Source organism: Plodia interpunctella, chromosome 16, assembly GCF_027563975.2.
Source record: "Plodia interpunctella isolate USDA-ARS_2022_Savannah chromosome 16, ilPloInte3.2, whole genome shotgun sequence".
NCBI classification, from domain to species: domain Eukaryota; kingdom Metazoa; phylum Arthropoda; class Insecta; order Lepidoptera; family Pyralidae; genus Plodia; species Plodia interpunctella.
In genome coordinates, this window is record NC_071309.1 from 8,554,965 (window position 1) to 8,582,295 (window position 27,331).

Below are 27,331 nucleotides of genomic sequence, written 5' to 3' on the forward strand. Positions count from 1 at the left end.
AATTTTTTTTTTTTTTATAATGGAATATTTTCGTTTCTTCCGACATTAAAAAATAAATAAAGGGTAAATATAGCCGTCCAAATCAAAAGGGACCTTATGGCGGCTGCTCTTAGGTCTTTATTGCCATTGTTCGAATACAAAACAACGGCAATAATGGTGTTAGTTCCGGGAGCCATAAGGTCCCTTTTGATTTGGACGGCCACATATAGTCTACTAAACTACTACATACTAAACAAACACACTTTGATGAAATAATATTACAAATGTGTTTGTCCTCCTTTCACATCAAAATGGAGCATTGCAACCGGCCGCCTGTCTGATATAAACCCTCCTTGGGAATGCTATTTTTGGCTATTACCTGGCAAGGCTGTGTGTATCTACCTCCCTATCCTCCTGGATATGGAGTGGTCCTATTCTATGGCGGAACCATACACCCATTTGTTGTATGTAAATTTCGTACGTTTCTTATGGTTTGTGTCGCATTCGGTATTCGGATATTTGCTTTTGTATACCTTTTTTATCTTTTGTTTCTATTGTTAAATAAAAAAAACACTTGTACACACAGCTCTTTATTAGCTTTACAAAGAACCATTTTATAAAAACCCTGTTACATACGTTAATATTACTGTATTAATCGATGTATAGGATTGATAATTAGTTTTGTCAAGAAATTTGGTGACGCGATTTCGACTCTAGTGTGTGGTTCCCGTCCTTGAATTACACCATAATATTTTTGCTCCTGAACTACAGCCTATTATACAGCTTAAAGTCAACAGCACTCCCAAAGAGGACACAGAGCGGTGATAAATCTAACAGCCGAAACATTCTTAAATTTTAAATTTAATTTTTCAAGTGGAACCCAGGCTTTGCGGCATCAAATACGCTCAAATAACACATATATTGTTAAGTTATTTGTGACTAGCTTTTGCCCGCGGCTTCGCCCGCGTGAATATCAATTGAAAGCGGAACAGGCATTATTTCATACAAAATTTGACCCCCCATTATAGTCATTTGAGGGTTGACTTTTGAAAAAAATAGCGTATCAGTGAATGGACGTCTTTAACTATATGCATACCAAATTTCATCAAAATCGGTCTAGCGGTATAGCCGTGAAAGCGGAACAGACAGACAGACTTTCGCATTTAAATATTAGTATGGATTTATAATTCATTTATACATATTTACTTAAATTGTTTGATTATAATAATCAAATTATTAAGACTATTTTATAATAATTACATTGATAAATATAAATTACTTTACAATTTAAGTGCACTTAACCAACGCAAAAAGACAACAAAGTAGACAACAAACATAGACAATTTAGTTGCATTTGCCTAAATGACAATGTCTACTAAGAACTAACTGTCTGTCTGTCCGTCTGCTATCTAATCTCATTGGACGTTTACAACAGTTTAATCTCTGTTTAGAACTTCTATACAGAATGTATTCTACTAACATTGTATATGCCAAAGCGGCTGTCATATTTATTAGAAAATTCAAAACTGCTGAAAACTTTTTATAACATAAGCTCTATGATAATATACTTGTAGGCTCTCACGGCTGTGACGCCCCAAAGCCCAAAGTCTGTTGAAAAAATAAACCTAAAAAAATTTTGAAGATTCGACGGTGGTTTTACGAACGGCCGCTTATGCCTGATGTCAACCCTCTTTTGGAATGTTGTTGTAGCCGCGTAGCTAATGAAGGTTTTCTACCCTTAGTCACCTAATCGACATACACGGTACGATATGGAACAGTGCTATTTTAGGGCGTAAACCATACGCCTAAAGGAATAGCATAATATAGGCTGTGTATCCTTATTTTCCCATATCCCATGGGAGAGCCACAACAGCGAGTTTAACATAAATACATAAATTCCTCAAACGACAACTCATCCCTATTTATATTAAAGCCTTTGCCATTAAAACTTCAAAATCTTTTATGAGTAATACGTGTGAAGAATGTATAATGCATCAAAATATTACTACACTAGGGTCAAAACCTTTTTTTGACGGGAAAATAAATTTACCTTTCAAGTCCTTTACTTTGTTGATCGAATGATGTTAACGGCTTACCTGGAATAGACAAAAGGGGTTTTATCACAAAATATTGTAATGAATGAATAGATATCAGATTGAAATTGGCTATGATACTTTTGATAAGATATGTTTTATAATTTACTGTTCATAGATAGCGATCAAGAAAAATAATTAATATAATAGATATTGGACTGGGTTCTTACGCAGTCCAATTTTCAGTCATTTTTTTAGCTATAACATGCTGGGCAAAAGTCTCTCTTTCCATTTCTGAGAGACGCCCACATTCTTACAACCTGGAATCCGACTGACGGGTACAGAAAGCGAGGTAGGTCTACGATTAGATGGTTTAAAAACGATTTATTAAAATAAATTAAGAATTGGTTTTTGATATTAAAATAATGACGTCGCTTCGTATAAATTGTTTTGACATTTGGAACAACTACTCAAAGAGTTAAGGAGGGGTTCCCGTGATGCTGACCGTACAGTTTCGTGACAAAAACACCGTGTTTCACGGAATCTGAGAGCCGCGCCACGTACGATCGACATAAACACGTAAGTAAAACTTTAAAAGTTGCGAGCCGCTGAGGACGTCGTGGACATAAATATTTTTTATGATTACAATAGTTTTTGGACGTGTTAGGATAAAAACTGAAGCGATTTTCCGATGATGATGGATAAATGTTCAAATGTTCAAAAATGTGTTAATATAAACACGCCGGATATTTACTTTATTTAATCAAATTATACAGTACATAATATTTATTTCTTTTTAAACTAATGACTCCAATGGCAAGAACAGAAGGTACAGAAATATAAAACAAATCAGATATCTTTTCATTTGTTTTTTTTATTTAATTTAGTTAGTTTTAAATTGGTTAGTTTTCATTTAAAGGTTAGATTTAAAGATGTTATCTCATATGAAATTTACAATAAATTTCAATTAAAATAAGATAACTGTGTACCAAATTTCATGTATAAATTAAATATTAAGCACAGACTGCGATGAAGGATATGAAAGGATAAATATATAATAATAACAACTTACTATTTCGTGTTAGAAATGGTTACGAACAAACGGTTTAAATTAATAATTGACTTTTGTCGACAATATATTTACTTTTTACTATTAATGCATAACCAAATTATATTTATCAAAAACGAATACCAGATAATCTTTTGAGAGTACTGATATTCTCTTCATCCTGAACTTTTGCCTACTTATGTGGGATCGGTGCAGTATGTCAACTCCTTCCATTTAACTCACAGTCACTATTTTGCCATTTCACTCAACACTCCCTTCTAATAATTTTTTTTAATGCATTCTATCTCTTCCTGGATTTTCCTCTATTTCTCATACCATTAATTTGAGAGTACCAATATCCGCTTCACTTATACAATTAAACCACAATTATGAAGTTCCCAGTACTTTGTATCTCCATTTTTATCGGCCACGTCCATCACAAGGGTCGCTGTCGTCTCGTGACGCTCTTCAGCGACATGTTTGGAGTTTGAAAAAAATCATTCTTTCTCAATATACAATGATTTGAAATATTAGGAAACGCGAACGAAATAGTTATAAATCTAAATTATTATAAATGCGAAAGTTTATGTAAAAGCTGGCTACCACTATTAGTGGATGGCTTTAAATGTATGCTTAGATAGAGACAAAAGTATAAGCTCTCTACACAACTAGAGCGATGGAGAGCGTTGATGTCTTACGTAAAAGCTACTTTACGACATCAACGCTAACTCGTAATGTTTTACATACATTGTGTTTATTAAAACATGCCATCAATGTGGCGTGTTCACTTTTGCCCGAGGCTTCACCCGCGTAAATTATACATCAAAATCTTCCTCGTTTATGTCCGTTGATAAAATACATGCAATATTCTAAGCTTTTCTAACCTCAGAGCATGACAATGTGAACATAAACTTTCAACTGAAAACATTAATTCCCAAGCAACATCTTTTTGTAATTGTCAAATTCGTTTCCCAAATAATTGTGTTAAAGTGAAACAGCCAACAGAAAGTTTGGAACAATGCTATCCAAATCGACTTAAAACTGTTTTATTTGGGATATACCATCCGTTTAGTACCTCGAGCGCTAATAGTCGAGCAAACAGCTACCGTGAAGGTAGTGTGTATGATACGACCGTTTTTGGAACTTATAAATTTGGACGAGCGCTCTGCAGCCATGCGGTCATCGTGCCAAGAGCTACACAGGAGGTCCCGGGTTCGATCCCCGGTCAAGTCTAGATTTGTAATAATCTTTTTCACATTTATCTGATTGATTTAGATTTTCACTTTAGTTTAAAATTGTATTTATTTTATATCAGTTCTTTTCAAACTGCTGTTTAAAAAGAACGATTTAGAATTCTAGATAAGTTTAGAAGAATATTAAACAGTATTCGTTGTTGGTATTGGATTGGAGTGAATCCTATTATTAAACACGCATCAAAAATATACGTTCTAACATGTCTAACTTCCTTAATTAGAACGGCTGGAGTTATCTTCTTTCCAGCACTTGTTAATGGCCAGTCCAGCGATGCGCACGCGTTTGCTTGTTTTACTCATTCACGAATGCCGTAACGGGTGGGGATTAGAGATTGAAAATCTCTTTACAGTCGTACTCCTCACGGCTGAGAGGAGCGTCATCTAGTGGAATATAACCCAATGAATTTCTTGGCAATATTAATGGAGTATAATGTATACCAATCTTACTCATATATAGTAGTTTTCAATCACTGCTTGTTTCGGGTGAAGAAAAACGTGTGCTTTAGTGGACAGTTCAGTTCACTAGTGTGTATGCGACTTCTTGCCTCTAGATGGCGGTAAGTAGTCGTAAAAGTCATGTCAAACATTCAAACATTCATTACAAATGTAACTTGTAAGTCCGCCATAAAGAAGGATCAAGGCGACGAAAAGATAAACAACTGGTATGCGTTCCCAAGGAGATTTGACATTACAGGTCATAAGCTACGTGCAAAATTTTATAAACATAACGAGATAATTTTATTTATATCATATAAATTATATTCATTTCTTTGTTTAATTGACTTTTCTTATGCAGTACTAATGAAACCTATTTTTTTTAAACACAATACATAGACATTACTGAAGACAACTTATATGTATGTGCGTGTGTGTGTTGAGGCGGAGGCGATGCAAGGAATTCCGAGCCGAAATCGGGCGGCTCGCCTGTCGACGCCATCTGGCAAGTAGGGATGCGCCTGCGCAAAGTCGATAAAAATATTATATGTAATTCTTTTTATAGTTATTTTTAGAAGAAATTTTGTGGAAGAACATAAAAGCAGGGCTTACGCTCAAAGTTTCAGTGATGTTTCGTTTAGGGTGGTTCTCAAAGCGTTTCGACCGCTGTGGCTGCGTTGTCATTACTTGATAAAGGAATCATTTCCAAAATCAATCATTCATAAAATTTACAGTACAGATTATTTATTTAAAGTCAGATAGTAAAACTAATATTTGTCTTTGTTAAAAAAAAATGTAATGACAGCGCGACTGCACAGCGGTCGAAACGCTCCGGTTTTCTGAATCATTAACTAACGATACGTAAAAGTCATGCTTTTTGGTAGAAACTAGCAAATAATACTAGGACTAATCCCGTCTATTGGGCGGGCACTACTGATAAATGAGTGGGTTTTCACTTTTTGATACAGGTCCCATACTAAACATTTACACATGTATCAGGTCTCGTCAATGGATTTCCATATAATAACTGAACTTAAAAAGTTAATTTTGCGTATATTAAATTAACATTTTACAACCACTTTATAAATCTGCTCGACTGCTTTCGATTAACTTTGGTACACGAATAGAGTATAACTTTGAGTTTAATTTCGAAATTCCCATGGGAACAAATTACCGGCACGAAGCTAATAAGAAAATAGAACAAACTGTTGTTTAACAGTTTTTGAAAATCAAAATCATTTCTTCGACGTAAAAAATATCGATATCTTCCCCTCCCTCAAAACAAACCGCGGCAACGCGGTCATCTCCCATCTTTTTCGCGCGCCCATCTAAACATCCTCCGTCTCTGTCACACACCGCTACCTTATTTAAATAAGACTGCGCATGGTTGATGGCCCAAGAAATATTGTTATTGAACTTTAAACTCTATTTCTTTGTAATAAGATGTGGATATAGAGTGAAAAAAAAGGTGGAAGGCAGGTTATGTAGCGCGCCCTCTGGTGGAAATCGTTCGAAGCCGGAAACATGGTACAATTTTGATCGCTTTTGAATGGCCTTGACATAGTCAATTTATTTTGTTATCTAACATGATATTGATGAACGCTAATGACAATTTCTAATTTTATTAGCTTAAGCCGGCGGCTTCGCCCGCCTCGAATTTCCACGGGAACATTTTTCATAGATGAAAGGTAGCTAAAAGTAAGTAACCTATGTCCTTCCCCGTACTTTAAACTACATATGCAAAATGTGTGGCGTGTGGTTCCGCCCTAAAACAGGACCACTCCATATCCTGCCGGGGATGTCGTACGAAGCGATTATGGGACACGCAACCTAGGCAGAAAAGAGAAAGAGATACTATAGTTGCTCCTGTGGAAATTTTGAGATAAATTAATATAGCCTATAGTGAACTTGGATAATGTACCTACCTTTCTAATGGTGAAAGAATTTTTTTAAATCGGTTCGCTAGTTTCGGAGATTACCCGCCTCAAACATACAAACTAACAAACAAACGCATATTTATATAATAGTGTATGTATGTATATATATATATTATATATATATATACATACATAATATATATACATACGTTAGTATAAGTAGTGTATATATATATATATATATATATATATATATATATATATATATATATATATATATATATATATATATATATATATATGTAGAGTATTATTTCTATAGCTCTAAGAATATATTGTAGTAGATAAATAAAGACGATTTATAGATATTTTTTAATTTAACAAATTTCGACAGCCTACATAAAGCTTGTTGTCGACTGATTCGCGTAATCAGTAGCAGCGTGAATAATGATCGGCACTCGAATAAGTCAGGTATTTCACGCGGCAAACAGGGTTAAGAATGATCTCGATTCATCATGTCTCCGTCTAAGTGGCCAGTGTCTTGCTTGACCCTCCCCACTCTTCATATATAATATTTTAAGATTTTTCTAATTTTAAAATTTAAATTCAATACAACATATTCGTTTTTTTTTTGTTTCTAGAATACAATTCGAAATTTTTGCTTGTTGTTCCGATGAAAAAAACAATTTGAGATCCCTTTTTTCGCATACATTTTTTATCCAAATTTAATTTGTCATAACGAGTTCGGCATATATATTTTTTGACATAACATTTTCAATAAGCATAAATAGTTTAGGCTAATGTATTTTACTATACTTTTAATTTGCTATAGTGTAGCAGTAGGTTAGGGTGCGGCAGGGTGGCCCTAAGCCGCCAATATGCTTTGGAATATTATGCTTAAAAATTGTTATGCTTATGGTAGGTATGCGTAAAAAAATGTGCCTAAAACATTATGCCAAATTGATAAGTAAAACTACTTATGCCATGTTAAATTTGAACCATTTCATTTTTTATTGTTAATTCTTGTACTTGTCTTAAAGTTATTTTTTAAATGAATTTTTTTATAGTTCAGTTTTTTTTTGCAAAGAATCCCTAGTAATCTAGCAATTTTCAGTTTTTAAATCAGTCAGTTTTTTTTCATTTTAGGTGCGCGGGAGCGGTGAGAATTCCGTTATGTTTTACGCGTTTTAGATTATTTTGTACAGCCAACTAGAGTCTAAAGTGACACTCGTTCTGCGGCCCACTGTACCAAACTTCTCGTGTTCTCGTAACCGAATACTGCGGTGTGTGTTGTTACGTTTCGTCGCCTCTCCGTAACCCGATGCGGTGTTAGTGTGCTAATGGGGAGATAGTTAGAAATTGAGAGAGTTATGGCCACAATTTATTGTAAAAGTAGGTCAAAATTGTGATAGTATAACCCTTAACCTTTAGGATTATTAAGGGGACAATAATAATCACCAGTAGGTTGTTGGAAGCTGAAAATTATGACGAAAGAATGAAAATGATCAAAAAGTATGAAAGACTAGCTTTGGCGGGTTCGCCCGCGTAAATTTCCCACGGGAACTGTTATTTTTCCGGGATGAAATATGTCCCTATGTCCTTCTCCACACTTTAAAATTTCAAGAAGATTGGTTGAGTAAATAGAGCGTGAAGAGGTAACAAACAAACTTACTATTAAACAAAATACTCGATAGTTAGACGTGATCGTTTCTTTTTTTAAATTAAATCTCTATTTTCAAATTACTTAATTCATTTCTATTAGATTGTTTTTGTCACAAATTGATTGGTCGATTCGACGAAAAAGAACAATTTTTTTTTAATTATAAGGACGGTCATTAATAAATAGAAATAGAAATAGAAATAGAAATTATTTATTTACATGAAACACGGTATAAAAAGGTGTTACAAATAAAAGATATAGACCAGCATGTCTCGCCGTTCCTCGGCATGTAAATTTTCACGATTAATGTCATCTTAATTTATCATGTTTCTACTTGTACCTTAATTACAATTACAATATTATACTAATTTACATTTAAACCAATAATAAGCCAATAATTTCCTTAAAATAAAACTATAAATTATGGACATCTCATGGTCCAGAATTCTTCCATGTCATAGAAACATTGGTCAAGTAACCATTTTCTCAATTGAGTTTTAAAATGTTTTTCTGGCAACTCTCTAATATCCTTTGGTAATTTGTTATACACCTTTACCGACATGACATAACAATTATTACCAAAAAGCGAAGTTCTACAAATTGGTATTACCAATCGAGTGGGATCTCTATGTGGAAATCTGCGGTTGGCTATATCACCGATTCTAGTAAAATAGTTCGAATGCGATCTAACGAAAGTTCCTACCTCGAGGATGTACATACAGGTAAGAGTCAGGATGCTGTGATTCTTAAATAATGGTCGACAAGACTCAAGAGGACCCTTCCCATACAATGCTCTTAAACATTTTTTTTGTGTAATAAATGCCCTTTTTATGTCTGTTGAATTTCCCCACAATAGAAGTCCATATCTTAATACTGACGCTACGTAACCGTGGTACGCTGTACGAGCAATGTTTTCATTAGAAATAGACCTTAATTTCCTTAGAGCAAATACAAATTTATTTAGTTTTTTACACACACTATCTATATGAGCCTTCCAATTACAATGGCTATCTAATGTGAGCCCAAGGAAAAGTGTACTAGTAGCCTCTGTCAAATGTTGGTTCTGGCAATTTATATTTAGAGTAGGTTTAACAGTCTGATAATTTAAAAATTGTATAAATGTCGTTTTTCCAATATTTACGTGCAGATTATTAGATTTCAACCATTTAGTTACCGCTTCAACAGTTACATTTATGGCAGTTTCGAATTTAACATCGTCGTCAGTATCAGCAATAATTATAGAAATGTCGTCAGCAAACAAAACACATTTATTTTTAGTTATTGAAATAATGTCATTTATATAAAGTAAAAATAGCAGTGGTCCCAATATACTTCCTTGTGGAACCCCGTATTTGTTTTCTTTGAAAATGGAACGGTGTGATTGCATTTCATTTTTTTTATTTATACGAGATATTTCCACGCATTGGGTTCTATTTGTCAAATAGCTTTTTATCCAGTCATTAACTAAACCCCTAATGCCATATCTTTCTAATTTTCCGACCAAATTTACATGATCGACAAAGTCGAAAGCCTTTGACATATCAAAAAACACTGTCACAACCGGTTTTTTATTATCAATATTTTGTGTGATAGTACCAATAAGAGAAAAGGCTGCCAGAGTGGTAGATTTGTTCTGTTGGAACCCATTTTGTTCTTCAATAATGATGTTGTGTTTATTGATAAATGAATTTATGCGCCTTAACATAGCTTTTTCAAATATTTTGGATAACACAGGAATCAAAGTAATAGGTCTATAATTATTGAGCTCTATTTTATCTCCCTTCTTAAAAAGCGGTTTTACTATAGAGATTTTCAATTTATTAGGAAATTTGCCATTTACAAATGATAAATTAATAAGATATGTCAAGACTTTTGCAATTAAACCAGCACATAATTTTAATATAAAAGTAGGAATATCATCATAACCCACTGCTTTGGTATTATTTAATGATTGAATTATTTTGATAACCTCGTCTTCGGTACAAGGTGTAAGATACAAACTATCGTTAATTTGCTGGTTGGTGTTGCAAGATGGTCTTTGTGGTTTTGCTTTCTGGTCAGTGTTAGTTATATTTATATAATAGTCATTGAATGTTTCCGCGATATGTCGTGGGTCAGTGATATTTATTCCGTTCGTATTTATTGATTCGATGTCATTATTGATATACATTTTGTCAGTTTTATTTTTTATAATATTCCAGGTTGCCTTGCATTTATTTTTGGCACTTTTAATAGTTTTTAAATTCAGGCACCGTTTGGAAGTATTCATGCATTTCCGTAGAATTTTATTGTAATTCATGTATATTAATTTATTTTCTTCCGTGTGATGCCTGTAGCAGTTAAATCGGAGTTGACGTTTATGTCTGCATGCTTTTCTGATACCTTTTGTTATCCATTTTGGTGACCCGGCGTTAGTATTAACTTTAATTTTTTGTAATGGAAAGCATAGATTAAAAAACATACAGAAGTTATCATGAAATTCATCAAATGCTTTATTTAAACAGGTTTCGCTCATAACTTCGGACCATGTTAGGGCTGAAAGACATTCTTGAAATTTTTGGACATTTTCTTTAGAGAAGTTACGTTGAATTTTATAATAGTATTTTCTTTCGTCTTCTGTCCGTATCTTAAACGTAAGAGTTTGGCCTGTATTGTGGTCTGAAAGGTAGAGGTTGTGAGTTTTTCCTACACCATCTTTGAAATTGCTAGCAATGAGATCAATACACCTTTTTTGTCTTGTTGGTTCTTTTATGTGTTGTACTAAATTATGATTAAGAAATATACCGCTCAACCTTTGAGAATCACTATTAGTTTCTAACATATTCACGTTAAAATCTCCAGCTATAATAATTTTTTTATTACAATGTGACTGTATTTGATGTAATAATGATTCAAGTTTTGTGAAAAATTCTGAAAGGTTTGAGTCTGGGGTTCTATAAACACAGATGATTACAACACCGAGCGATGTTATGTCCGCACCACAACATTCGAATACACTGTCTATCGAAGATTGCTTACATAGAGGAATTTCTTTAAAATTTAAATTTTTCCTTAAAAGTATACATACGCCCCCTCTCTTTATATCATCTCGTGAGTAAAAAGATGCAAGATTGAAATTTTTGAAATTAACATTATATTCCTCTCCAGATTTGATAAAGGTTTCCGAAAAACAAAGGATATCTAAGCGTAATTGATTATTAGAAAACTCCTCTTCATAAACTTCTAATATTTCCGTTTTATTAACCAAACCTGCTATATTTTGGTGTAAAAGGGTTATTTTATTAATTTGACTGGGAACGAAAAAATGTTCTACTTTGTTGATCATTTGATACAACATTCCCTATGTCATTCTTCGTATATGCATCGCTCTTGGTAGAATTGCTGTTTACTTTTTGAAAATAGAATGGTATCGTTCCTTTACGTGGCTTTTGCCGAGATATATCTTTATCCACTCGGTTGGTAGTACAACTGGTTTCGTGATAGTTTCTAGAGTTTCTAAATGTTAAATATTTTGAGTTGTATTCATACGAGTCAATTACAATATTAATTTTGTAACTCAAATCATACAAATATTTTTTATGGTTATAATATCTACTACAATAATGATCTAATTCTATGTATTTACTAGTGGGAAAATATTGACATACAGTTTTAATTAAATTATTTAAGGTACATTCATTTAAATGTCTGTTGTAGTTAATATTTATTACAATAGCATTAATATTTCGTTTTTGCAAATATTTTAATGTCGAAGACAGTTCTATTAAATAATTTGTTGGATTGTGGTCATTTTCGCCGACGCATATGATCACGTAGTCCTGTTGGCCAAGATTGTTTGTGTAACATGATTTCAGTATTTCTTCTGTACTTGCATTGGGTTTTATAATGGAACTGATGTCATAGTGAGAAAATTTGCTGTTTTTTCTTGATGATATTAGTGCAGACGCCAATCCTCTACACTGTCCTCCTCCTACAATAAGAATACGTTGTTTACGTTGTTCATCGTTGTATTTTTTATTTGTAGGCTCATCAATACGCAAATGTCGGGACTTTTTTATATTCGGCTTCGGATCAATCATCTCTGTGATCGCGCTTTTTTCGCCTATGGGAGATGCATGCAAAACATTGTCTTCCTTTTTCTGAAGAGACGGACTAACTATATTGGAGGATAGCTGAGGTTTCGTATTGTTTTCCGGTTCGTCTATGTAACAACCAGTCAAATCGGCGTATAACTTAGACAATTTAGAAATCGTTATTTGGTGTTGTTCAATTTGTTTATGCATGTTTTCGGATTCTTCTTTTAATTTTTGTATTTCTAAATTCGCATTGCCTAGTTGTAATTTTACGGCAGTTAATTCCGACTTTAATTCATCCACTTCTATATTTTGTATAGTTGACAAATCTGGTAAACTTAAACAACCCTGATTTGATTTTATTGATATAAATGAAGTGTTCATAGAATCATTCGATTGAGTTCTACCTCTGCGAATAGTGATATTGTCGTTATCCATTTTATAATGATATAGTGGGTTCCTTGGTAAGTAAAATAACTTTAACAAAATTTATCACAAATAGGACGTAAACCAGCGAGGCTCGAACATGGGACTCTTCTATTCAAAGTCGTGCACTTGACCACGACGCCAGCCGTACATAATGACTCACGCCAAAAACGCAGTACGTATGCGAGAGAATTAGTGACGTCAGAGTAGGTTTGCGGTGAGTAGGCGGAGCGTCGACGACGACACAACTGGTTCGGTCAGCTGATGAATCACAGCTGATTTGAGTCACAAACACTGCTTTAAACTAAATGTTCACTGGTAACTGATTGATTTTGAATGTTTTTGCTATTATCCATTATTTTTGGACCATTTCGATGTTTTTTTTTGCACAGTTTTATTGTATGTAGTACTAGTCACTTGTTGATACGTATTAAAACTAGGAAACGTCACTTAAACTATTTTTGCGAATAAAGTAAACACAGACGTATATTAGGAACCGTTGCTCGCGGCGGGGGAGCGCGGGGGGCTATTTATGAATATTAATATTATAAATATTTATGAATATTTAAATATTATGATCTGCAAAATGGGCTTATAAGACACGGTGAAGCCAGACCTGTACAGTACAACGCACGTTGGAATAAATTTAGAAGACAAAAAACTCGTTGGCGGGTCGTGAATTTGTAACCCTCTCGATAAGAGGATGCTTTCAACTCAAACTATTGAGACACGTTGTTGATATAACATACGAAGAAGTACTCGTGGTTTAAAAACCATAGAGATATTTCTTGCTACAGCACTGGCAACCACAACGTTCCAATTTCAAATATAGAAAGCAAAGGACCTTTCTAGCGACACAATAGTGAAGTGAGCTGCGTAGGCGCAAATAACTCGGCAGTTCACTTGATATTTACACTAAAGGTTTTATTACATTTTAGCTCACGACTGTGTGTTGTGCTGTGACCGCACTATCGCGCAAATAAAAAATACATGTATGTTACTTTTAAAGAGCATCTTCTGCTGTACGTAAGGTACGTACAGCAGAAGACATACAGACATAGCTTACACAACTGATAGGTAATAATAACGTTCCCGAAAAGGGTTGATGTGAGACAAGCGGCCGGTTGTAATCACAGCTGAATCTTCAAATTATAAGTTATATTTTACGCTGACCGGGCTTCGCGGTGCGAAATTAATGGTTCGTAAATGTATATATGTTTACATTTGTCTTTTATAGGTATTTTATTCTATACAATGTCATGGAATTGTTACAAGTATGTCGTTTTCTCTCTTCGTTTTGTAACAAATAAAATATTAGTTCCTATATATTAAGTTTTAGGTTCCACATTAATTAAATATCATACGATATCATTTGATACTTGATATATTTATATGCACGCATGCGTCAACTCAGTCGGTTAGTAGATCCATTTAAAAACAAGATTTGAATACAAAGAGACAGACGAACAAACATTGGGTCAGGTTTCACCAAATAGAAGTTTGTAAAAATCAAACCCACGTATGGAATTATAGTAAGTATACCTTGTAATTGAACTGTTGCAGCTTTTTTTAATACATAGTTTGATTCCAGAATTATGGTTTTACCCGAGCGAAGCCGGTAGTTTTATATAGACGACAACAGTATTCGTAAAGAGGGTTTATATCAGAGATGGCCGGTTGTAAAATCAAGCATAAGCCCGAGCTTAGAGGTGTCAAAACTGAGAACACGTGAGAGAGAGATAAAATAGACTACTGCAATCATATAGTAGCAGGGTTACATAAATAAATAACGGAAGGCACTTCTAGTTAAGTGTGTCTTATGTTATGCTAAGTGAGCCTCTCTTAGATGCTAGTATTTGTCGATAGAGCTTATCTAATAAATGGAAATCTCGTACTTTCTAAAACTTATTAAATCCGTTACTTCTTGGTTTATTGTCCATTCGTCTTTACGTAATATTCTGTTTCAATAAATTGACAATCCAATTAATTGGGGTAATCATTGTTTCAGCTAAATTTTGTTTGTGTTGGACAAAAATCTAAAAAAAGAATTGTTTGTGTTGTGGCCCGTGTGGTCACACTAATCATTCGAACTATGGTCAAATGATACTCTTTTTTTTTTTTAGATTTTGTTAGTACATGACACAGATGTTTTTAAACGAATTTTGTAAAAATGTTTTCATTCACTTAAATGTTGATGTTATGTTCCCTAAATATAAAAACATTTTTCAACCATTAGACACACGTGTGGTCAATTATAATAGTCACAAAATGACCAACAATTAAACGGACCAAACTTACATATATATGTAAGAATGTAATATTAGCCGTGGCACGTATAAAAATAAATAGGAATAAAAATAAAACTTCAAACCCTTATTCCAACTAAAAAGATAGAACAAAAAAAGCTAAGAAATTCTGGGCGGTTGGACCCAAAAAAGCTCCAAAAGCCCGGTCATAGAAACCTTAGTAGCTTTCGAGTCAATGGAGCGTGATTTCTTAAAACAACTCCAATATTAACCGACCGCGTATCTGTTATCAAATATTGCGTTACTACACTTGCGTGCAAGAAAATAGACTCAATTTATTTATTTGTTTTCTAACTTGAATCTAATCAATTATAATTCTAATCAAATTTAATCAAACATCAGTACACCTATATCGTGTAATGGTAAGTCTAGGTGTTGAACATTCGCTTTAACATAAGAATACTTACCGGTATAACCTCAGATCAAAATTATATATCCTAGATATAAATAAATATAAATAAATAAATATATTAGGACGAATCACACAGATTGAGTTAGCCCCAAAGTACGTTCGAGACTTGTGTTATGGGATACTAACTCAACGATACTATATTTTATAACAAATACATATATAGATAAACATCCAAAACCCAGGTCAATCAGAAAAAGATCATTTTCTATCATGACCCGACCGGGGATCGAACCCGGGACCTCAAGGTTCAGTGGCAAGAACTTTGCCACTGCGCCACCGAGGTCGTCCTCGATATATCATTAGGGTTAACAAAAAATAGAAACCACATTGGACGTCCAGAAATAGGAAGTTGGTTATAATGGACACATCAAATGACAAGTTAGATTTTATGAAAACTTGCGATTACGAACTTTTAATCCTATACGAACTCCTATACGAACTTTTTGTCCAGTTTGTAAAAGTCGTTCGCAGCCAATCAATAGGTTAGATTTATATATTTCATCCTTGCATGTTCCCGGTTGCATTCCCGTCTGTAAGGCCCCGAAGCCTTGATGTGTATTTTGTAAGATTAATCGTTAAATGCCAAAGGTTTTTGAATGTAATATATACTTTAAAACAAATTTAAAATTAACAATCAAAACAATAATGAAAGTAGGATGGCTTCTGACAAGACGCCTTAGATATATTTTCTCATAACAATGAATATTAAAGTTACAATCATTTAAGTATGTTATTGTTGTATGAGAGAAAACGTAACCATTTTGTTTTTAGAAATTGCAATTTGGACCACCTCGGAGAGAATTATAATAAAGTTGATTGCGTGCCTTTTGCATATTATTACATTTTATGATGTTCTTAATGCGTTTTGTTTTTGCATCGTATTTTCAACTAGATTTTAAATCTATCTGTACTTTCGAAAGGAATAGTAAGACAAGAAAGCGATTTATCATTTTATTAATTCATTAATTAAAAATAAATTTGTGTTCTTTTTTGTAAGCGTGTTTCAAAACCTTAAACAAAAACATGGATGAATTGAAATATATAGTTGATTTATTTTCTTTGGTGTGATTATATCAAGTAAAAAATATGCTATATAGAGCTATTCAAAATTATTATATTATTATATTATGTACCTATAGAAGTGAAAACTGTGTAACTCATCTAATTTTAAATTAGAGTACATACAGTAATATCACATACGATCTTAACATATATTTTAAAGAATATTTTGAGAGCGAATGTGCCATTATTTTGTCCACAAGTGTACAATGATTCCGCGGACTAAAACTAATATAACAAAAGTTTAGAATGAAAACTTGAAGTGTAAAAATTACAGTTCATTTACCACAATTTTTTAAGTAAACGAATAGTTTTAGGCCGCTGCTTCGACTACGTGGAAAATGCTCCCATGTTGAAATATTGACGATTCAAGTGACAAAAAATTTTAATACTTTTTCTCATCAGCCATTCAAACGTCCCACTGCTGGGGTACTGGCCTTCCTTATGGATGGATGTATAAGGAGTATGAGCCACGGATTGGCGGGTTTTAAAGACTAGAAATACGACCATTTAAGAATGACTTAACCTTAACCACTATCGCAGGTCGAACGCGCTAATCACTGCTAACTTAATCGTACTAATATTATAAATGCGAAAGTTTGTGAGGATGTGTGTGTGTATGTATGTTTGTTACTCTTTCACGCAAGATCTACTGTAGCTGTAGACTGTAGATAATGTGCTGATTGTTATGAAATTTTGTACATAACCTGGAATAATACATAGGGTACTATTTAACCGAAATTCCGCCGGGAGCGCCGGGGCGCAGCTTGTGTTCTAATAAATATTAGTTAATAATTTTAATACGAACTCATTTCTCGCCATAACTTCTCAGATCTCAAATCCTAATTGATATAGCAGTCGCCCTTATTTGAAGTCGGTTAAAAATGAATGTTCACCACGCACGCATGGTAACTGTAAGAAGCACTCAATACTTACGCACTTGGATATACGAGTATGTATATGTTCTCAATATAGGAAGTATTGCTTTGTACAGTAGAACTCATGTCGTGTTATCGTAAACGGATCTTTATGTCGCGATAATAGCGATGAATTTGCAAGGAATTTGGGTGACTGGATGTGCTGTTTTTTGTATCTTCTGTGCTGTTGACTGTGCATCATTTTATACGTTTAAATGCTCGTTTAACTTGAATCATCAATATCATCACTTCAGCCTCTTTGCGCCCACAGCTGTGCACAGGCCTCTCTTCGCGTACGCCACCCTCCTCTGTCCTGTGCCTCTCTCATCCATGTACAACCTGCGACTTTCATTATAACTTGAATATACTTAGTTTATTACTTAGAGAGAAGTCTTTTTTTCTAATTTTATAGTCTCTCAATGATGAACGGGTTAGCATGAGTTGTTGCGAAAAAGTAATCGTTTCGACATCAAAATTTATATTGAAAATGAACAACGCCTCTATCGTGCGTAAAAGGAACTATCACAATTCCATATAAACGATACGATTATGTACTCGCAAAAAATAAATAAATATGTATGGACAAATCACATCACAGATTGTGTTGGCCCCAAGGTTCGAAACTTGTTATATTATATGTTACTAACTCAACGATACTATAATTTTGTAACATAATAGAAAAACATCCAAGACCCAGGTCAATCTGAAAAAGTTCATTATTCATATTGACCTGACCGGGGATCGAACCCGGGACCAGTCAAGTGTAATAGTCCGGTATGATTATTCTATCCGTATGATAGATCATTAAGCCACGGAAGTCGTAAAAAAAACTCGCGCTAGCCCCAAATATATTGGAATATACTGCCCATCTATCTATTCTTGTAAAAAAAATAATCTTGTTTTTTTTATGTATTAGTAATTGATTATTAATTTTCTTTTTTAGGTAAACAATTCAAATATAAATAATAAATAAATATATTAAGACAAATCACACAGATTGAGCTAGCCCCAAAGTAAATTCGAGACTTGTGTTATGGGATACTAACTAAACGATACTATATTATATAATAAATACTTATATAAATAAACATCCAAGACCCGGGCCAATCAGAAAAATATCATTTTCCATCATGACCCGACCGGCGATCGAACCCGGGACCTCTCGGTTCAGTGGCAAGAACTTTACCACTGCGCCACCGAGGTCGTCATATTAATTCATCCTTGTACGGTGAATATCAATATCTAAAGCCTAGTAATTATTCGCAGCATCCAAGAGTATCACAATAAATTCCAAGTCTCAGGAGCCGAGCTTAGCCGATAAACATCTGTTTTACAGTTAGGATACTACATAACATCATTAAAGCCATGTACTATGCACATGGAGTACGAATCAGATGGAGTTTCTACACAACATCAATTTAAGACGTCTAATTTGAGCATATATGTCAGTTTGGCACGTATTTGTAACTGTCATACATAAGATTGGCTACGCCGCATGCGAGCCACACAGCGAATAAAAATATTAAGAAGTTGACGACACGAAATCGGTCGGACATCACAGAATGTGATTTTGAAAGTGAATAATGCCATAACTACTCCAAATATTTTCTTGACGAATCAACGGTTATGGCAAATTGACTATACCCTATAGCTGTAGTAAGAATCAAGTCAAAAGTTGGTTTACGTAACTGTGGTATAAAAATAAAGTATATTTGTAATTAGTTCAGTAGTATATCTGAGTAAGGATAAACTAGGTAATCTATGAAAGAAAGGATTATAATGTAAAATTTGACATAAAAACCTGCCTATGTAAGTCTAATTTCGGAATACCTAATCTGAATTGAGAGCATCACGACATATCTACAGTGAGGAGCTATTTTTTTAAATCTTTTTAACCACCAATCAAATATTTAAGCCGTTACATTCTACGATATAGTTTTTCAGCACTACTCCTCAGCACTAAATGTCGAAAAGAGGAACACCATTGGAATTTCTACTCCTTGATACAGCTTGGAAAAATCTCCAAGATGATATCGGATGCAACGGTGATATTTTGTTAGAATGTAGGCTGCCAGGGTTGAGGACATTAGCTTAATACGAGAATGGCCTTAGCTGCAACTAACCATATAATAATATAAAATACCATCGTCCCGTCTCGTCTTCGCTCGGGCAAAAACATAATAAATTATACTCCTAAACATTTCTCAGGAATCACTCTATCTATTGGTGAAAACCTCATGAAAATCCGTGCAGTAGTTTTTGGGTTTATCGTGAACAGACAGACGCGGTAGAGGTGTTTGTTTTATAATATGTAAGGATTATAGGTAATGTAAGGATGGTTAATTTTGATATACAATTAACCCCCACAGAGAGGACATTTCATTTGATTGAGTATCGAACTCTTTAATAGGGCCACAATAGTAGTAATGTAGGTTCGAATCCCAAGAGGACAAAGCTGAAATCTACAAAAGTTATTACACTTCCACTATACATCCCAATAATAAATCTGACGACCTCGGTGGCGCAGTGAAGTGATTGCCTCTGAACCGAGAGGTGCCGGGTTCGATCCCCGGTTGGGTCATGATGGAAAATGATCTTTTTCTGATTGCACCGGGTCTTGGATGTTTATCTATATATGTATATGTTATAAAAGTATCGTTAAGCTAGTATCCCATAACAAAAGTCTCGAACTAAATTTGGGGCTAGCTCAATCTGTATGATTTGTCCTAATATATTTATTTATTTATATTGTAAAGGAGAAAGTTTGCATGTTTAATACTCCTTCACGCTCAAACGGCTGGGCCAATTTTTATGTCGCTACTGTGCATAAAATTAACCAACGTAACAAAGTTTAAATAAACGCGAGTAACACCGCCGGATGCAGCTAGTAAGATCTATTTTTACGCTGACCAATGGCATCGCGACCTCACAGTCCCGAATACAGCCGGGAACACGCAGGAATGAGACAGAATGATAGTGGATTTCAATATAAATGACAGTTGTAATTACAGTTGTAATACTCTTATGTAGACGCGCAAGCTCTATACAGGAATCTCGTAAAGACCAAAAGCTTATCAATTGTATCATAAGTTTGCGGTGAAAGCGAGCTTTCTAAGCTCCAAGCTAGATCGCATCTCATTCACTTGACCAGGGATGTGTTCAGATGTAAGTGAATTTCTCCGTTAAGTACCACATTTGATTCTTTTTCTGTATTCAAAAAGTTAATCTAATACTATAAATTCGAAAGAAAGTTTGTTTGTTTGTTACCACTTCACGCTTTATCTGCTCAACCAATCTTCTTGAAATTTTGCATACACGTAGTTTGAAGTATACGGAGGGTACATTTTGTCCCGAAATTCAAATGGAACGAAGTCCCGGGGCGCAGCTAGTATATATGACTAAATGTATATATGACTAAATGTTTCCCTGTATTCATCTATACATACAATAAATCTTTAAGTGGATATCTATGTCTGTAGAAAAATAATGATGTGGGGGGTGGGGATGGGGGGAAGCCGAAACATTTTTTTTAAATAATTTTTGTCTGTCTGTCTTTCTGGCTGTATGTTCGTGCATAACGAAAAATCTACTGGCTGTGACTAGTGGGATAGACGAGATTTTAATACCTCGCGTGGAATGTAACAATATCTCTTTGACGACAATAAAAGCTTGTGTCAAAAATGACATTTTTGTCAAACCTATTACATATTTATTTTAAAAAAAATTACACTTATAAGCAACCTATCTATTACAGAGCAGTACGAGGTTGCCACATCCCGACAATACGACTGTCAAAGAATAGGGATATTGTGGTAAAAAAAAAACATTTATCTGGCGCCAGCCGACGTACCTGCTGGTCAGCGGTTCTCAAACTGAAGATTAAGAATTTACCTGCAAGAGAAATACAAGAGATTATAATTTCATTTTATTTACAATTTACATTCATTGTTTTTGACGTGACAACGTCTTAAATTAGGTTGCGGCTGGGAGTCACTTATGAAAAAGTGTAACGCCCGGTAACGTTACGATGAGTCACCGAACGAGAGAGAGGCCCGCCGAATGCCTTACGTCTCTCTCCCACTCAACTATGATCGGTCTGCCGCGCGCGTAAAAAGACGTTGTCACGTAAAATCTTCGCCCGTAAAACCGACTTTACAGGCAACCATTTTTTGCAAAAGTTGTGTCAATTACAGCTATTTGATAGGAATATCAGGAAAGTATGTAAAAGTACTTAAATGGAAAAATAAAATAGTTTACATTTTCTAACATTAATAAATAGCAAAGCTAATGTTGCGTCATAAGAAACTAATACCATGAATAGAGATTATGTTAAAATAGTAAGGTGGTCTATGAAATCTATCGTACATAACATATCGATATGTTATATATAACCTGTTTCAATTATACTTGAGCACCGAAATAATATAAGCTCATATAATGTCCTTGTACACCAGAGTTTTAATAGATCATATATTTTTCCGATTGTTACATAATATTATGTACTTATATATACTCGTATACAAACAAGATCAAATAAAGTCGAACACATTCTAACTTGTTGAAACTTCGCACGCCCATAAAATTTAATTCGAACATAACTCACAGTCTTGGTTTCAGCCATTCTAATAAATTTGCCGATTATCTTTACCTAAATCTAATTATTTATTCATCTATGAATTGTATTCATATTTAAGATTCGATTTTTAATTAGTTACATCAATATATGTAAAATATTTGTTATTGTCTGCAGGTCCACCCGGAGATGCCTATGTTTCACCTCGGGTATATAAAAATTTCATCAAAATCAGCCCTGTGGTTTAGCCGTGAAAGCGTGACAGACAGGCTGACAAAATTTCAATTGGAGGGCCTTGGCTAAACGTACTTTCCATATTTGCTAATATAATACACACTTACATACATACACCTACTAATTACTATGCATTACTGTCTATATTTGTGATATTATATAAATGTAAAAGTATGTTTGTTTGCTTGCTCTTGGAACAATTAATTAATGTGATTTTTATATGGAGATAGTTGGAAGGGTAGAAAATGACATAGGCTACTGCCACTACTAATTATTGCCACAAGCGAAGTCGCGGACATCAGTTTATCGACTAAAGTAAAAAAAATGTTCATTCTTCTTTCAAGACGACGTTCACATCGAAAATAACCTATCACTATAGGTTATTTTCGATGTGGAGTTGGCGAGTGATATATGCTACTTTTTAGGTGGAGCCGCGGGCAACAATTAAATTTAATATATAAAAATTTAACCAGATTTTAGACCTCGTAACAACGGATTCGTAGCAATTTATAAGAGGATAATTCCAAATGAATAATAGGTTACTTGATATGTATCTCTGTGTAATTAAGAAAAGATTAAGATTTCTAAGGACTTGTTTTAAGCAATCTGATTAAATCACAAACGCGATAAACATTTAGAGTATTATAGATATAAATGACGTACACCCGTTTGGCACTAAATAAAGTATACACTTAATTAAATTTTACATTTGTCCATAAAAATATTCATTTTAGATATTTTTTTTGTTGTTTTGTGTGTTTCAAATTGTAATTTGAAGATTTTTTGTTACCAAATAAATATTTTTTTTTCTTCTTTTCTTTCTTGTAATTAATTTGTATTTTAATTATTTTAATTATAACCAAAAACACGTATGTTCTCATAAACCACTTGCAGGTGGAGGAAAACATCGTTAGGAAACATGCATAGGCACACTCCAAATACCTCCATCTTAACCCTATGCTCCGTTTTGACGTTAAAGAACAACAAACAAACACACTGCCACGTTTTAACATCGGTATGGATGCTCAAGCAGTTAGGACCATCAGAAAACATGATTCTATAGCTGTAGACCGAGCAGTAAAAGCCAGTTAATAAAAAATACACTCTTAGTCGCATATTTGTGAATCGTATGTAACCTAATATACAAAACTGTGTCAGTTCTCGAGCCACACATATTAAAGAACTTTGTAGCGTCATTAAAGAGAACGTATATACATACGTTCATAAAGTATATACGTAATGTATATAATTACTTGCTCGACCTTTCGCTACCTACATCGAAGCGTATAAAATATCTATTATAGTGGTGATATTAGCTGCGCGCGCATTCGTATTGTAAGTTTTATTAACTGTACTTCTGTATCTGGTTTCAGGCTACTGTTTTGAGACAATCAAATTCATTATTGACTAAGAACTCTTATTTCATCTGTAGTTTCAATTTTTAACATTGTTTGCGGTTTTCAAACAGAAGATTAAGAATTTACCGGCAATAACATTTTCACGTGGCGTCGTGGGCCGTGTCGTGTGGTTCCCGGATATATCGTAGTTAAGCTGACCCACGCGTCACTATCGCCTATTTTATTTAGTTAATCGTGTTATATATCTTACTAGCACATATACATATATTTTACTAGCACCTATTAGAAACAAAATGTAGGGTGGCCAGAGGCTTCACATTACAATGGAAATTGGTAAAACTGCTAGGCTTTAGGGGCTTTTGGGCACAACGTGCTTGATTGGCTTTATAATTTATATTTTTTTAAATAAATTTGTTAAGTTTAAAAGAAAAACAAATCTATAAAAGATATATAACATCAGTCTTTCTTATCGAGTGTGTTATTGCTAAAACTGATGTAAGATTTCTTTCAAGTCGCCTAAAGGCATCTGACGTGACTTCTACTACTGCCGCCATCTAGTAGCAAGTAGTCGCATACAAACAAATGAAGTAAACTGTCAACCAGACTGCAGGTTTCCTCACGATGTTTTCCTTTACTAGAAGCGGTGGTCTATGAAAACTACCACACATGAGGCATGACGTACTGATGTATGATGTGATGTGATGTGATCACATTTGAAAAGGACTAGAGTTGAGAACCACTGTCGTCAGTCAACTGCCTTACCTGGCCGCGGGTCCTGCACCCCAAAATAATTGGTGTTATTACCGTGCATTACGTTACAGGTAGGCTGGCTGTGTCCATCTATTACAAAACAGAATTTAGAATAAGACGATAGAAGTATGAGAGGCATGTAATTTTGTACATAAATTTATGATGAAACTAGCGACCCGCACGGCTTCGCACGGGTGCAATTATATATTATGCACGGCACGTATATTATATAAACATTCCTCTGGAATCAATCTATCTATTAAAAAAAACCGCAACAAATTCCGTTGAGTAGTTTTATTGATGCATACATACATAGGGACTGACAGAGGAAAGCGATTTTGTTTTATACTTCATGTAGTGATGATATGAATAGCTAAATAGAATAAGACGTGAATTGTTGTGTCTGTGAAGACACAATTTCGGAATAAATAATTTGTTTTTTTTATTATTTTATTTTGATAATGTCTTAATGTCAGAACAAAACAGCATGTGCCATGTCTATTTGCCTTACAATACTTTGGTATTAATATTTCAGATATATTTAAAATTTGACACGCAAAGAACTAACATCATACATGTGCAAATGTGGTAGTTTGTTTTTCTTTCACGTAAAAATTAAGTCATTATTAAATGTGATTTTTTTTTATGGAAATAGTTGTAAGTATGGAGGGTAATATAGGCTTATTTTTGCCGCAGACCAAGTCGCCGGCAGCAGTTTGCGAATACATGTTTTGGCACTATAATTACTAATAAGCGAAAGGGTGAAATCTTTTTAAATTTCCAGGAATACTATTTCGAATCTAAGTTAGTTCAAGGCTAAATCAATTTCCTTGTTTGTAAATAAATTTAAAACGAACATTTAACTTGTAAGTTATAGCTTATTTCAATAAGTGTTCCTGCTTAACCACTTTTAGCAAAGCAGCCTATAAGTTAGGCTTTCCACTAGTACTTTCACCAGTAAATTAAATTTCACTCGCTATTTAGAATTTCAAGTTGAATTTATGTGAGACTATTACTTAACGCATCCACCGTAGTATGTACAGTCTTAGCACATAGATTTACTTAAATTCATCGCGAATTCGCCCCTATCACCGGGGCATAGAGATCTATCAAGTGTAACTTGACATGCGGTCAAGTGTACAAATATATAGGAAAATCACACAGATTGAGTTAACCCCAAAAATCAATCATACATACAAGACAAATATTGATTGCCAGCAGCCCGCCCCGGCTTAGCTCGCGTCTCAGAGCCAAATTTCATCAAAATCGGCACAGTACTTTTTGAACTTATTACAAATGAAAGAACAAAAATTACAAATCTTTTCTTTTTGTAATATTAGTCATAGATACATCCAATACCCAGATTATTCTGAAAAATCTGACTGGGGTAGAACCCATGAAAATTCAAATCATACAAAGGTCATACATAAATATGCAAAACTAAGCTCCTATATTTATTTCTTCAAAAACCTACAATACTGTATTTTCAATCCAAATATACGGTTGAACATTTATTTATTCAAACTTTATTTACTTTGGTACAATAGGAAGAATTAGCATTAAAAGCAGTCAACCTTCGAGACACATTAACATTGCCGCGCTTTTATAATTAAAAGCAACACTATGCATCCTTTATGTATGATTTCAATGTTTTGCAAACAAATATATCTTTATTTTTAGCACGACATTTTAATTTCAAGCTTAAAATGTTGCGATTTCGTCGCAAAAAAGATAATAGGAACATAGAAAGTAACAAAAAATATGGAGCGTAATATTCTCTGCATGTATACAGCAACGGTGGCTTCCCATGGCGATAGTGTGAGAAGATATTAATAGGCTATTCTTTGTAGGAATATTGCGGAGATCATGTCTCCGTGAGATTTTGGTAAACATTGTGTGTCATTACTTTGCGGCGGCCTCTGGAAAACGGTCATATTTTATGGATTCCCTATGTGTGTTCGAGGCTTCGTACCGCGATTTTTATTATATCGAATACCATATTTCGCTTTTTTAATAGTACGATGCTTTATTCCAACGATTATGGGAGGTCATTCGTCGCTTGACTCTCTCCGGGTTAGTAAGATAATTTATTTTTTGATATCAAAAAGATACAATAAAAATAAATAAGGGTTTAACTCGTGAAGATAATTGTCAATTTATGTATTACTAGCTTTTGACCGCGGCTTCGCCAGTGTTAATTTTCCGGGATGAAAGGTACCCTATATCCTTCTCCATACTTCAAGAAGATTGATTGAGTAGATAGAGCGTGAAGAAGTAACAAACAAACTTATTTTCGCATTTACAATATTAGTTAGGATTAGGATAGTCACAATGTCCACGCATTATGAATAACGACAAACTATACATATAATAAACGCACAACAACCCGACAACTCCCTATGGGAATGCTTTTGTTACCTATCAAGACTGTTTATCTAATTGGCTCGTACGACATCCACATAAGTACGGAGTGTCCTATTCTAAGACGGAGCCAAATATTTACCTATTCTGTGCAAATTATTTTTCTTCACAATCAGTCCGTGGTCATTAACAAGCGTTGTAAAAGCTGCCTGTAAAGCAAAACAAACTTAGAGCTTGCAAAAACCGCCATAAAGCTTATATATAGCTTACTATGTATACTTTTTATTGGTGTTAATAGTCTTCTGGGCAAATCACCAGTATTATACATTGTAAAGTAATAAAAAGCCGATGCGATGTGGCCACGATACATTATGAGTAAATACTTATTAATTTTATGAGTAAATAATCAACAAATGACCGGGAATGGATTTCAGGGGCTGGGAAAATGAACATAGCATATTACTTTATTTTTATCATAGTCGTATTCCTCTTGGCAGGGCCAATATATGGAATGAAACACACAACTTTCTTGGCAATATTAAAGGGATGGTTTGATATTGTCTTCTCCATTGCATAC

General features: G+C 34.1%; 1 protein-coding gene and 1 long non-coding RNA gene across 3 annotated transcripts in view; both read right to left on the reverse strand.

Annotated features, from left to right (window-relative positions):
* Positions 1 to 27,331, reverse strand: part of ds (dachsous) — a 301,443-nt gene that overhangs the window by 209,477 nt on the left and 64,635 nt on the right. The gene's annotated exons all lie outside the window — the stretch shown is intronic.
* Positions 1 to 27,331, reverse strand: part of LOC128676708 (uncharacterized) — a 200,049-nt gene that overhangs the window by 150,221 nt on the left and 22,497 nt on the right. Inside the window, exons 3-4 of the long non-coding RNA XR_008405449.1 lie at positions 21,329 to 21,369; positions 2,030 to 2,075 (exon numbers count right to left, since the gene is read on the reverse strand). This is a non-coding gene — a long non-coding RNA (uncharacterized LOC128676708). The remainder of the gene's footprint in view (positions 1 to 2,029; positions 2,076 to 21,328; positions 21,370 to 27,331) is intronic.